Source organism: Pezoporus occidentalis, unplaced genomic scaffold (assembly GCF_034315485.1).
Source record: "Pezoporus occidentalis ecotype Australia unplaced genomic scaffold, CSIRO_AGI_Poc_V1 ctg86, whole genome shotgun sequence".
Lineage (NCBI taxonomy): Eukaryota > Metazoa > Chordata > Aves > Psittaciformes > Psittacidae > Pezoporus > Pezoporus occidentalis.
Window position 1 is genome coordinate 3,916,994 of NW_026916220.1, and position 14,513 is coordinate 3,931,506.

The 14,513-nt window shown below is 41.5% G+C and overlaps 1 protein-coding gene across 2 annotated transcripts in view; it reads right to left on the reverse strand.

The window, feature by feature from the left end:
- COMMD10 (COMM domain containing 10) overlaps positions 1–14,513 on the reverse strand; it is a 121,219-nt gene that overhangs the window by 81,271 nt on the left and 25,435 nt on the right. The gene's annotated exons all lie outside the window — the stretch shown is intronic.

The following is a 14,513-nucleotide window of genomic DNA, read 5'->3' on the forward strand; positions in this document are numbered from 1 at the left end:
TACTGTGATAGAAATCTGTAATTTCCTAATCTAAATTAAAGTTTCACACATTATGTCCTCGTTTTTTAATATTATAAGAGAGACACTCTGTTCAAATGCTTCCAACAGTTAATTTTTGGTTTCTGTGGCCAGTCCTGCTCTTGAAAGGATTACAGAGAATGCCTGAAAGGAAAATACTGACAAGCAGTCACATTACGAAGAAATTACTCATACACGTGTGGAACAATTGGGAGGAATCTCACAATTATTCAACTACATACTGACAAGAGTACTCATGGCACCATACAGTTAAAGCTCCTGCATATTTACTGAAACCATCCCTCTGCTCTCAGACATGCATCAGTGCTTCTTCTGGAAGAAGGTAAGCTGCCCCACTATGTAAGTTTAAGGGATATGACCAAGTATCCCAAGTCCTGTGCAGATACTTGCTGGAAACCTCTACCCTTAGTCAAGCAGACTCTCTCCCCCTCCCAGTGCAGAAGATGAAGTTACCACTGCTGCGGACAAGATGCCAAGGCAAAAGCTGGCGCTGTTTTGAGGAGGGTTCTCTGGCTTGCTTCCTCCCAGGCCTGAGACTTCTCTGTTACCTCTCTAACACGTCAGTATACACTTAAGCAGCAGGAGACAGCTCACCTGAAGCTCCCCACTCCAGCAGTGTGCTGCTGACCCTCAAGCTGATGCCGTTTTCCCCCATGCAAACATATTAGCTACTCAAATGCAGCTCTGCATGCCCACTCCAGAGTACATCCTCTGGTACTGGATGTACTTTGAGGACAGTTTATTGATAAGGAGAAAACAAGTTAGAAATTAATTAAAAAAAAATAATCTGACATTTAAAATCCAAGTTAAGGAATAGTGAGAGTTACATTTGCTAAAATTTTCCATATTTTAGAAATTAAATACTGCAAATTATCTATGAGATTTTTAATCTATTTGGCCCAACTTCCCTTTTGCACTTCAGAAACTCAAAAAGGCAAAAATTATACTTGTTAAATGTAACTCATTTTCAGTTATTCTGCCTATTAAGATAGACATCTTACAGCATCTAAGGGCAGTCAAACACATTTTAAAAGCATGTAATTATACTCAGAGTTGCAATGAAATGCTTACAAACATGCTATGGAGTTCCATAATTTTAAATATCAATTCCAGCCTGCAGAAGGTAGATCTTATACACAACTTTAGTGTCAAGATTGCCTTAGAAAGATCCATGTCTTAACTGGATTTAATGTTGAAGCTGGACTTACTTTGTCAGGACACAAAGAATAACTATATTTTCATGGAAAACCAATTAATATTCAGCCCAAATACGCAGAAGAAAAAAACTTTACAAAGATAAGAACTGGAATAACTAGATCTACTGCAACTGATGATCAAGCAAGTGATTTGATACTGTAGGAAGAAAACCAGAAAACTAGAAACTAATTAAAATGATCCTTTTGATGTGCATAAAGATGTAACACCGCAAAATTCATTTAAGCAATGCAAGAAAGCAAATACCCCAAATATTATGGTAATTCTAAAAATATTCATGTATATAATGTTCTTACCAAATTTGCCTATAAAAATCTGCCCTACAGCAATACTTAAGCAAGATGGGTTCAAAACAGTACATTTTACAACTCGGAAATTAGCTATAGTTCTAGACTACAATATTTTTTTATGAAGATAACAATGACTTATAACAGGTGAAGAGCAAGATCAGAGTGCCTGATGTGTTGAAATACGCCAGCCTGCACGTAGACTTTTCAGGAGCTGCACAGAGAATCAACATAAATGAGACACTCACAGGCTGAGTGACTCCTCCATGCCTCTTCTACCTTCCTCTTCATCTCCCATACTCTTAGAGTATATTTCATATAATTTATAGAACAACGTAATATTGCAGCTTCCAAGCTAATCCACCCATTTAACTTTAGAAGGTCAAAAAATACACAACTTGAGACAAATAATCAAGGACATCTTAAAAAATTTAAGATGCCTGTGCAGGTATACCTTTCTGTGCACTAATAAAAAGGAAATGTAATGTCGGGAAACAGAAGGAAATAAAACTCCTGCCACTGTGCCTCAACAGCTCAAGTTCAACAAGTATCATTATTTACTCTATGAAGAAAAGATAATAAAAAAATTTATATAAATTACTAATGAACTGCTTAGGGTGGACAGTAAGAACCCATTTAATTGGCAATTGTATTATAAAGTTTTTCTGTTTCTTCATGGAATTTTGTTTCTTTTGCTTACAACACAAGAGTTTGATTTCCACCCATGCCCATCAGAGAGCCTGCTGAGCAGTGTATCGGTACACAGCATGTTTAACACAAGAACAGAAGGCAGAAACTTTCTTCTATTTTCTAGCCATCCTGCCACTGCTGCACAAGTAAAAGGCAGTGGTGAGAAAAATTTTACCCAACTACAGTAAGCCTGAAAAACTCCCATGAAATTATGCAGGGAAAAGGTGGAGCACTGCCACCAGTCTAGGCAGGTGTGGAGGTAAGACTTTTCTACATACCTGCTATTTAACCACCTTTACTGTTTTTACAAACAGTCTGTGCAAAACTTAAAGCTTTCTTTAAATGTCCCAATCTTTTCTTTCTGAGTACCTCAAGCAAGTTATTTACTTATATTTCTTTGGAATGTCTCCAGAAAATGCATTTCTACGGTGCAGCTACAAAACTTAATGGACAATTACAGGCAAGCACTCTGTAGACAGATAGGAAAAGCCTCACACTCACAGACCCTTGTCCTCATGGGGGGACTTCAACCACCCTGACATCTGTTGGAGGGACGGTACGGCCCAGCACAAGCAATCCAGGAGGTTCCTTGATTGCGTGGAAGACAAATTCCTTCTGCAAGTAATAGGGGAGCCGACAAGGAGAGGTGCCATGCTTGACCTCGTGCTCACCAACAGGGAAGGGCTTGTTGGAAATGTGACACTCCAGGGCAGCCTTGGATGCAGCGATCATGAGATGGTCGAGTTCGAGATCCTCACGACAGTGAGAAAAGCGTGCAGCAAGCTCACTGCCCGGAACTTCAAGAGAACAGACTTTGGCCTCTTCAGGAACCTGCTTAGTAAGGTTCCATGGGATACAGCCCTAGAGGGCAGGGGGGCCAAGGCTGTTGGTTGTTATTCAAGGTTCACCTGCTACAAGCTCAGGAGTGTTGCATCCCGACCAGAAGGAAGTGCAGCTGGAGGGCCAGGAGACCTCCATGGGTGAATAAGGAACTGCTGAGGAAACTCAGAGGGGGAAAAAAGAGGCTTATAAAAAGTGGAAGCAAGGATAGGCAGCCTGAGAGAAGTACAGGGAAGCTAGGGACCAGGTTAGAAAAGCTAAGACCCAGTTGGAATTAAACTTGGCTAGGGATGTGAAAGATAACAGGAAGGGATTCTACAGGTACATAGCAAATAAAAAACAGACTAGGGAGAATGTAGGCCCCCTCAGAAAGCTCTAGGGAGAACTGGCTATCCTGGATTTGGAGAAAACTGAGTTTCTTAATGACTTATTTGCCTCAGTCTTCACTGGCAAAGGCTCTGACCACACCAGCCAAATCCTGGAAGGCAAATGCAGGGACTGAGAATGAAGACCTTGGGCCCACTGTAGGAGAGGATCTGGTTCAAGACCATCTTAAGAACCTGAACATGCACAAGTCCATAGGACCTGATGAAATCCATCTGTGGGTCCTGAAGGAGCTGGCGAATGAAGTTGCTAAGCCGCTCTCCATCATATTTGAAAAATCGTAGCAGTCAGGTGAAGTTCCCGATGACTGGAAAAAGGGAAATATAACCCCCATTTTCAAGAAGGGGAAAATGGATGACCTGGGGAATTACAGACCAGTCAGTCTCACCTCTGTGCCTGGCAAAATCTTGGAGCAGATTCTCCTGGAAGGCATGCTAAGTCACATGAAAAACAACAAGGTGCTTGGTGACAGCCAGCATGGCTTCACTAAGGGGAAATCCTGCCTCACCAATCTGGTGGCCTTCTATGATGGGGCTACAGAACTGATGGGTAGAGCAGTTGATGTCATCTACCGGGACTTGTGCAAAGCGTTTGACACTGTCCCACACGACATCCTTATCTCTAAACTGGACAGACATCAATTTGATGGATGGACCACTCAGTGGATAAAGAACTGGCTGGATGGCCACACACAAAGAGTTGTGGTCAACAGCTCAATGTCCAGCTGGAGACCAGTAACGAGTGGTGTCCCTCAGGAATTGCTTTTAGGACCAGTCTTGTTCAGCATCTTCGTCACTGACATGGACAGTGGGATTGAGTGTGCCCTCAGCAAGTTTGCCAATGACACCAAGCTGTGTGTTTTGGTTGATACGCTGGAGGGAAGGAATGTCATCCAGAGGGACCTTGACATGCTTGTGAGGTGGGCTGATGCCAACCTTGTGAAGTTTAACCATGCCAAGTGCAAGGTCCTACACCTGGGTTGGAGAAATCCCAGCCAACACAGGTTGGGCAAAGAAGAGATTCAGAGCAGCCCTGTGGAGAAGGACTTGGAGGTGCTGGTTGATGAGAAAATGAACATGAGCAGGCTTCAGTGTGTGCTTGCAGCCCAGAAAGCCAACCGTATCCTGGGCTGCATCAAAAGGAGCGTGACCAGCAGGTCGAAGGAGGTGATCCTGCCCCCCCCCATCTTGCAAGATGCCACCTGGAGTACTGTGTGCAGTTCTGGTGTCCTCAACATGAAAAGGACATGGAACTGTTGGAACAAGTCCAGAGGAGGGCCATGAGGATGATCAGGGGACTGGAGCACCTCCCGTGTGAAGACAGGCTGAGAAAGTTGGAGCTTGTTCAGCCTGGAGAAGAGAAGGCTGCGTGGAGGCCTCATAGCAGCCTTCCAGTATCTGAAGGGGGCCTATAGGGATGCTGGGGAGGGACTATTTGTTAGGGACTGTAGTGGTAGGACAAGAGGTAAGGTGTTAAAACTTAAACAGAGGAAGTTTAGATTGGATGTAAGGAGGAAATTCTTTCCTGTTAGAATGGTGAGGCACTGGAATGGGTTGCCCAGGGGCGTTGTGAATTCTCCATCCCTGGCAGTGCTCAAGATCAGATTGGATGAGGCCTTGGATGATATGATTTAGTGTAACGTGTCCCTGCCCATGGCAGAGGGGCTGGAACTTGATGGTCTTAAGGTCCTTTCCAACCCTAACTATTCTATGATTCTATGATTCTGTGAAGTTAGCAACTTCCATTAAAATGTTCTGTATATATTTAGATCCTACTTTTAGCTCCCTCTTTTTTTTTTTTTTAATGTTTTATTTTGCTTCTCTCTGACTAAAGGTCTCTTTATATTCAGAGAGTCCCTCCAACACAGGACACACTGACAGAAGACAGGGCATTAAAAAAAGTGCACCTGTCCCATTCCCACCCAAAGAAATAAACAGCAAAGCAAGAGTGCTCCCAGGCTACTGCTGCAGTAACAAGGAGCAAGGCAACTGCTTCTGAAGTGTCAGTGTAACTGGAAAACACGCAGTAATCATGACTGTAGAAGACAATGCTATCTCTTCCAACAAGCTCTGAAGGTATCCCTTGCATGGGAACCAGCTACCATACAATAAAACACTGTTGGCTCTTAAAGATGTGAAGTATTTTATAGCATAAGTCTACCGAGAAAACACATGGAAACTCCTGCTATAAAATTCCATGTCTCTCATAACTTTCCTTGTTTAGAATCCCTCAAAGGAAAAATAAAGAATTAATGGATAAAACTTTTTGCAAGTTTCTCCTAGCTGCAACTGCTGAGCAGTAACAAGAACTACAAAGCTAAGGATGGAAAACTTAGAAGCATTTCCAGTGTATTCAGAAAACATACTGACACATGTTTATACGTAGTTCTGCAAAGCCTCCCCAACACCAAAGCTCTCATACAGAAAAAGTTAATCTCCTACTTTTATAAACAATATATTCCACCTCTTCTCTGCTTGCTACCAATTGTCTGACCTAAACACCATAAAATGTTATTCACTCAACAGATCTAAAGGCATTATGACCCTCTGAATTTTACACCTTTTAATAGTCAGGAAAAATGTGGATTATGCATCTATACATAGAAGAATTATCTATTATTAAACGTCAACATTAGAAAGCTGATGACTTGAAGATCAAAGAATCAGAATAGTTTAGGTTGGAAAAGACCTTTATCAAATCCAAAAGTTAACCTAGCACTGCCAAGTCCACTACTAAACCATGTCACTAAGCACCACATCTACATGTCTTTTAAATACCTCCAGGGATGGTGACTCCAGCACTTCCCTGGGCAGCCTGTTCCAACGCTTGACAACCCTTTTGGTGAAGACATTGTTCCTAATATCCAACCTAAGCCTCCCCTGGTGCAACTTGAGGCCGTTTCCTCTTGTCTTATTGCTTGTCACTTGGGAAAAGAGACTGACCCCCACCTCACTAAACCTCCTTTCAGGTAGTGGTAAAGAGCAGAACAGCCCCCATGACCTTTGTCTTCTCCAGACTAAACACCCCCAGTTCCCTCAGCCATTCCTCATCAGACTTGTGCTCCTGAACCTTCACCAGCTTTCTTGCCCTTCTTTTCATTACATGTTGTCTTCCTCTGCCTTCGCCTTCAGTTCTCAAAGGCAGCAGTCAACTTCATTTTAATCGAGTTCACATGCAGAAGTGTGGTTAATCAAGGACACACACAGTTATGCTTGCACGACTGAGCCTTGCTGTTACAGAAAGTTCAACTTCTGTGCTCACCTCTGCCTAATCTCACTCATTCCTTACACTACATTATCTTTCTACCTTAGAGTCAGGATGAAACAGGCATGGAAGAGATGCCAGTTTTTAATGCATTTGTGAAGGGTTTTATTGCCCAAGTAAAAGCAGGGGGATCAGTATTGCCAAGAAGTACTGCAAAAGCACAGCAAAAGTAATAAAAAAAAAAAGGGTTATTTTCCACTGCTACACACAACTGAAGACAACAGTTCATTTCCTAGAACACTGCATAGTTTCTGAAAGCATACAGATGCCTGAGAATTTGCAATGAATCCCACAAATCTGTTTTCTTCATCTGAAAAAAAAATGGAGGATGAACCCTACAAAACCAGCTTAAGGCAAACAGGAAACAAATTTTGTAAGGAAAAAGGTGTCATACACAACTGCATTAAATGATAAAAACTTACCATATCTTGTGTTTTTCAAATGCCCTCAAGTTTAACTCTGCCTCACAGTGAAATGGGTCACCAAGTTTTAACTTAAAAGTCAAATATTTCAGCTACTTTTCTGCTGCTTATTTGGATTGAGGATGGTAAAGTTACACATTAGCGACAATTCAGGTTACTCCTGTACAAAACAAAAGTCAGTACTAACTCTAGGCTGAGGTTGCCCAAGGTTGCAACCAACTGTAAACTGCAACCATTTTCTTCTGTATTTCTATGACACAAAGACACACGGACAAAGCCATATGAGTGTTTCAGTGGGAACAGAGCATGCGCAGAGGCTGTAACCAGTTACAGGATTTGTAAATTCATGGTTGTAGACTGTATTCATAAATTCTGTATATGGCCAGGTGAAACCTAAGAATACTGTAAAGAGATCCCTGTAAAGAGATCCTTACTGTAAGCTGGGTTAACTAAATCATGCAAGATCACAAATGGAGTCAGATAATTAACTACACCCTGCAGCAGAATTACCAGAAGTGAGGGCACACTCCTGGAGTCATACCATCTGGCAAATGGATTCTAAGTAAAATGTCAAACTACTCACAACTTACAGGACATGGTTACATTGTCATCCGTTTCTACACTGGTAAGAAAACAAAGGTGTTCACAGCATCTTGAAAATTCCGGCTGCATCTTTGTTTCTTCCTCTAATTAAATGAATTTAATCAGAGATAATAGATATGATAGACCAAAAACAGTCTTATGCAAGAATTACTGTGTGCTGCAAACCTAGAATTTCTGGCTCTCATGGTTAACCAACAAAATTGCTGACAGCTTTCTGTAGCAATCTGACAGCCTGGAAACAAATTATGAATTTCAGTCTCATTTTTCTGAACTGTTCCACACACTGAAGATGTCACTCTTACTACAGCTCCAACAAATATGAGGGCTTTCATCAATATTCTGAAACTTCCCCTTAGGAAAGCTTCTTTTTTCTGACCAGCAGCAGTATTTATTAGATCTTAGTTCTCAGAACAAAACTGGTTTCATAATCTACCTTGCCAAATGCAGCAACCTTGCTTGTATACAGAAGTTCAGAAAGACCCTGAACCAGGACTGTGCTACCTGAGGCTATTCAGGCTTCCACTTACTTTCTCTAAATAGGAACGAAAAAATCTTTCCCCCTCAGTCTCATTGTTGCATTCATCCAAGGCCTGTCCTACTTAATTTCTGCAATTGCTAGAGACTTGCAAATCTACTTGATGAGAAGACTAAATTTGCCTCAAGGGTGTACATGCAAGCTAGCCTGTTTGTGTTCTGAGAAGGAAAATGGCGATGTCCTCATCAGAGCAGTAAACGGCTGAGAGGTGAACGTGAGAAACAACTTACATTTTGTTTAGTCTCTGCACCTCAGCACAGTTCTTTCAGCACCATGTCTTTTAACTGTCCTGTTTTTTTGAGGCCCTACAGATACAAATTACTCCTTTATTTTGAAAATCAAAAATGGCACTGAAATGCATCACCCCAAAGTTGAGAACTAAGAAGGCAAATGAAGGGGGTACATCATGGTAGAGATGCTCATCACCTTCTACCTCTCTGGAGTGGAAATACATTTGCATCCACCAACTCCAACTGTTATGCCAATCCCTTCTTCTCAGAGGAAAACAAAAGGCTAAACTGAGGGGAAGGGGAAGCATCACCATATTTGCTTAAATATAATCCAAGTTCAGGTCCTACCTGCATGCCATACAGGCTTCACAGAATCTACAGTCTGAATCAAAGAAAAAGAAGAAGAGCTTTGTTTCTCATCAACAATGCTTTGCTGTTAAAGATGGGGAAAGTATTCACAACGGCAAACTTAGAAAGCAGAATGGCATACTTAAACAGAGCAAAACATCAAAGATCTAAATTTCTCCACAGTCCAGAAATGCATAGAAAGCCTGTAAAAAGTAGGGTGGAGAGAAGGGAAGGGAAGAAAACCATACCCTGTTATTTTATCAAGTGAAAAATAATCATTTAAGATTTCCAGACTTCTAGTTACACTGCATAATGATGAACATGTATTGCACTCTCAGTTTCTAACACAGTCAGACCCCTGTTTTGCTTCTGAACAAACAGTTACAGGAAAAAAATTGTTTAAAATATTTCCACTTTAATATTCCCCTTTTAAAGCATCCAAAGTTAGGGGAAATTAAGTAAAAAGAAAAAAAAATTCTTTTAGTATAGTAACACTTTCATTACATCTGTCTTTTGGCAAATGTATTGCACTAGCAGGCTTAACAAACCAGAACATTTATCAGTTACCTTTTGTCATGAATTTGCAGATAAAATTCTTCAAATACATGTATTAAGAAGGAGCAAAATAAACAAAGTATTGATTTCTTACAAGGAATCTATACATAGCATTCACACTGAAAAAAAAGAGCTCTGCCAAGAAGTCTTTAATGGTTAAGAATAAAATCATAGATTAAATAGAGAGAAGGAAAACCAAGAAAAAAGCAAAGCCTTCCATAAGAAACTGTAATTAGATAACTGAATCTAATAAAATATGTGGAATGGAGTTACAGGAAAAAAAAAATAAATTATAACTATCAAGAGAGAACACTGGGCAAGAACAGTTTATTTATCCTAACAATTTTCAACTATAAATGTTAGCTACAGATCATGTGTAAGAATACACAATAATAAATACCTTTTATAGTAATGCGCCTTACTGGTTCTTCCTAGAAAAGAGGCATAGGAGAAATTCTTTAAGAACACACTCCTTATGTCCCTCTGCGGAGATATTTGGCACCAATAATGTGACATTTCTGAAAGCTTCAGACTTTTTCTACAGCCCTTATTAATCTTTTTTTTATATGGCTCCTCTGGTTATAAAAAAAATACCACACCTTATAAAGATCTGGACTAGATGGCCTAAGGTATTACTGCTATTAACGGGGGGGGGGGGGTAAGAACATGAGGGTGTGTGTCTATGTGGCTGATTATTAAATATATTACTGAAGAAAACAGACATTAAACACACACAGCACTTTCTGGGAACAGTCTTTGTTTGCAAATCAAAATCATAATTAGCAGCACAGATTATCAGGACTATTAATCTGTGCTCCCTCTACTGGTTAATTCACCCTATAGACACAAAAATAATTGTCAAGAAAACCTAGACTGTTGTGTTGCAACTCAATGGACCCCAAAACCTGAAACCAAATTATGTTATTAAAGAAAAGCCTCATATACAGCTGATGTTTTTACACATCAATCAGTCCTAAATGTTACCTGACCTCAGAAATGTCAGAATGCAAGCAAAAAGGATCTTGCCGTTCAAAAATATGTTTCTTATCACACCAGCTTGTTTTGTGTGCTTAGTTCACAGAAATTCCACTTTCCTTAGACATAGAAATGCAATTAAACATTTCAAATTATGAATCATTGCAAGAAGTTGCTGTTAATTGGATTTTTAATTGAAAGCTCCTTTTTTTCTCTCCTTCTTATACAAAGCACCATCAGCAACTAAGTGGCACAGCAGCCTAGATCAAAAGACAACTTGGGCTGGAAGGCAGGGTTTGGCAGCCCATCTGATGCAGCCCCTGCTCACAGCAGGGCTATCTGCATGCTTCGCTCTAAATGATCAGGGACTTGTCCCTTTGACTCTTGAGTATCGTCAAGGCTGGCAACTCTGAAGCCTCTCAAAGTACCTCATTCCTTACTTAACAGTACACACAAACACACCCCCCCGCCGCCACTGTGAGAAACATCTCACAGAATATGCAATATGTTTGTTAGATACAAATCAAGCATAATTCAGAGTATAAGCAAACAGCAAATTTGTAAAAAAAAACAAAAATCATGGGATCTAATCACCACTACTACTAGTCACAAGCAGCATACTTCCTGGGCAATGCAAATGTCACTAGCAGCTTGGATCACCTTTAAGAACCAAAGACCACCTTACTTTTTCATTTTGATGTTATAATACCTATGGGATTCTGCATTTCATCTGAAGCTTACAAAATATACTCTATAAATATTTATATAGCATATAGCAGATCCTCTGACTCTCTTCATTCCATGAAGCACAAATAACATTCACATATCCACAGGTTTTCTGATTACTTCTCCTGAAGAGATAATTTAAATACTAATTTAAAATGTCAGATTCTGACAGAGAACTGTTTAAATAATCTTTAAGTGGAGTGAGGTGTAGTAAGCATTAATGTATTAGTAGAATTACTTTTAGTTAGCAGAAGTGGAAATAATGGCCATTTTTATTTACCTTGTGAAGTACCGGGTGGTTTTTTATTAATAGGCCTCGGATTTTTAGATGAGCAAGACAAACTTCTATTGTTCTGTACAGATTAGAAATGTAAATACTTCACACTTCCCACTACGATCGACTTCACAATTGATTCAGAGCATTATCTCAACAAAGCAAAGAGCCCATGTGACAAAGAGCACTACTGCCCTCTAATGAGCCAGACGTCAAAAGCTCCTCTGAAACAGCACTTCGTGCCCTTCCTGAAAAAATTCAAGTTGCTACATCCATGGATTATCAGAAAACGTAAAAAAAAAAAAAAAAATGGAATAAGATAAATTCATGCCAAATTATGCTCCAACACTTCTGTCAGTATATAAGCAAACATTAACCAATCTTAAACCTGTTCTATACAAGGATGCAATCATTCAGGAAAAAAAAACCTGTAGTTACCTTTACACCAACCCAGGCTTTTACATTTTAGTATCTGTAGTGTGAGAGCATCAGTATGTTTTTCTTAGAATCATACAGAATCACAGAATCAGCTAGGTTGGAAAAGAGCTTTCAGATCATCAAGTCCAACCTTTACCCCAGGACTTTCAAGATCACCACTAAACCATGTCACTGAGGGCCTCATCTACATGGTTTTTGAGCACTTCCAGGGATGGTGACTCCACCACTTCCCTGGGTAGCCTGTTTCAACGCCTGATCAACCTCTCTGTGAAGAAATGTTTCCTAACATCCAATCTAAACCTCCCCTGGCACAGCTTGAGGCCAGTACCTCTTGTCCTATCACCTGTTTCTTGCGAGACTGGACCAATATCCATCTCACTACAACCTCCTTTCAGGCAGTTGTGGACAGCCTTCTCTTCTCCGGACTAAACCCCCTCCCAGTCCCCTCAGCCATTCCTCATCACACTTGTGCTCCAGACCCTTCACCAGCTTCATTGCCCTTCTCTGGACCAGCTCCAGCACCAAAATGTCTCTATTGTAGTGAGGAGCCCAGAGCTGAACACAGGATTTGAGGTGCAGCCTCACCAGTGCAATACAGGGGGCTGATCACTGCCCTGGCCCTGCTGGCCACGCTGTTGCTGATACAGGCCAGGATGCTGTTGGCTTTCTTGGCTGCCTGGGTACAAGCTGGTTCATGTTCAGAGGCATCATCATCGCCTCCAGGTCCTTTTCCACCGAGCAGCTTTCCAGCCACATTCCATGGAGTTGTGGCCCAAGGGCAGGACCCAGCACTTTGCCTTGTTGACCCTCATACCACTGGCCACAGCCCATTGATGCAGCCTGTCCAGATCCCTCTGCAGAACCCTCCTATTCTCCAGCAGATCAACACTCCCACCCAAGCTGGTGTTATCTGCAAATTTACTGAGGGTGTGCTCAATCCCCTCATCCAGATCATCAATGAAGATATTAAACAACACTGGCCCTAATACCAAGCCCCAAGGGACATCACCAGTTGCCAACTAGATGTGATGCCATTTACCACCACTCTTTGGGCTTGGCCACCCAGCCAGTTTCCAACCCACAAAAGAATCCACCTCTCCAGGCCATAAGCAGACAATTTCTCCAAGAGAATGCTGTGGGAGACAGTGTCAAATGCTTTACTTAAGTCCAACTAGACAATGTCCACAGCCTCATCAGCCAGGCGGGTCATCTTATCATAGAAGATCAGGTTCATCAAGCAGGACCAATATTACATTGCTCAATCTAAATGCCAGTTACAAGTTTATTCTAGACTTACAATTACTGCAACATAATTCTGATCTCCGCATCTAATTATACACACAGAGAAGAAATCAAAAAAAATCCACTTGCTGATTCTGTTTGTAAAGGAAACAGACAAACTTCGTGTTATTTTTCCCTCATTTTTTAAAAAACTGGTTTGCCACAGAATTTAATCTGTATGCAGTGCTGCCCAATGCAGCTTGGACATAAAATACTGTCTAGTTGCTGTATTTGCATTTCAAAAATACATATTGCTGTGAACTGCTGAAAAACACACAACTGCTGCAAGTCCTGGTGAGAAGTACAGACATAAGCTGTGCATTCTACTATTCCACCATCTATCAGAAATTCCACTCACATTAGTAAAATTACTGTAATGCAATAAATGCAATGCTAAAGCAGAACTGAGTTCTGACTTTTCCCTTCAAATCTCTTACAGAATCACAGAATCCTAAGGGTTGGAAGGGACCTCAAAAGATCATCTACTCCAACCCTCCTGCAAGAGCAGGGTAACCTAGAGTACATCACACAGGAACTTGTCCAGGCGGGCCTTGAATATCTCCAACGCAGAAGACTCCACAACCCCCCTGGGCAACCTGTTCCAGTGATCTATCACTCTCACAGTAAAGAAATTTTTCCTGATGTTCACATGGAACCTCCTATGCTCCAGTTTACACCCATTACCCCTTGTCCTATCACTGGACATCACTGAAAAAAACCTAACTCCATCATCCTGACGCTCACCCTTTACGTATTTGTAAACATTGATGAGGCCACCCCTCAGTCTCCTCTTCTGCAAGCTAAAGAGTCCCAGCTCCCTCAGCCTCTCCTCATAAGGGAGATGTTCCATTCCCTTAATCATCTTTGTAGCTCTGTGCTGGACTCTTTCAAGCAATTCCCTGTCCTTCTTGAACTGTGGGGCCCAGAACTGGACACAATATTCCAGATGTGGCCTCACCAAGGCAAAGTAGAGGGGGAGGAGAACCTCTCTTGACCTACTAACCACACCCTTTCTAATGCACCCTAGGATGCCATTGACCTTCTTGGCCACGAGGGCACATTGCTGGCTCATGGTCATCCTCCTATCCACCAGGACCCCCAGGTCCCTTTCCCCTTCACTACTGTCCAGCAGGTCAGCCCCCAACCTGTACTGGTACATGGGGTTGTTCTTCCCCAGATGCAAGACTCTACACTTGCCCTTGTTGAATTTCATCAAGTTCCTCTCCGCCCAACTCTCCAGCCTGTCCAGGTCTCGTTGAATGGTAACACAGCCCTCTGGTGTGTCAGCCACTCCTCCCAGTTTAGTATCATCAGCGAACTTGCTGAGGGTACATTCAGTTCCCTCATCCAGGTCGTTGATGAAAATATTAAACAGCACTGGTCCCAGCACAGACCCCTGAGGGACTC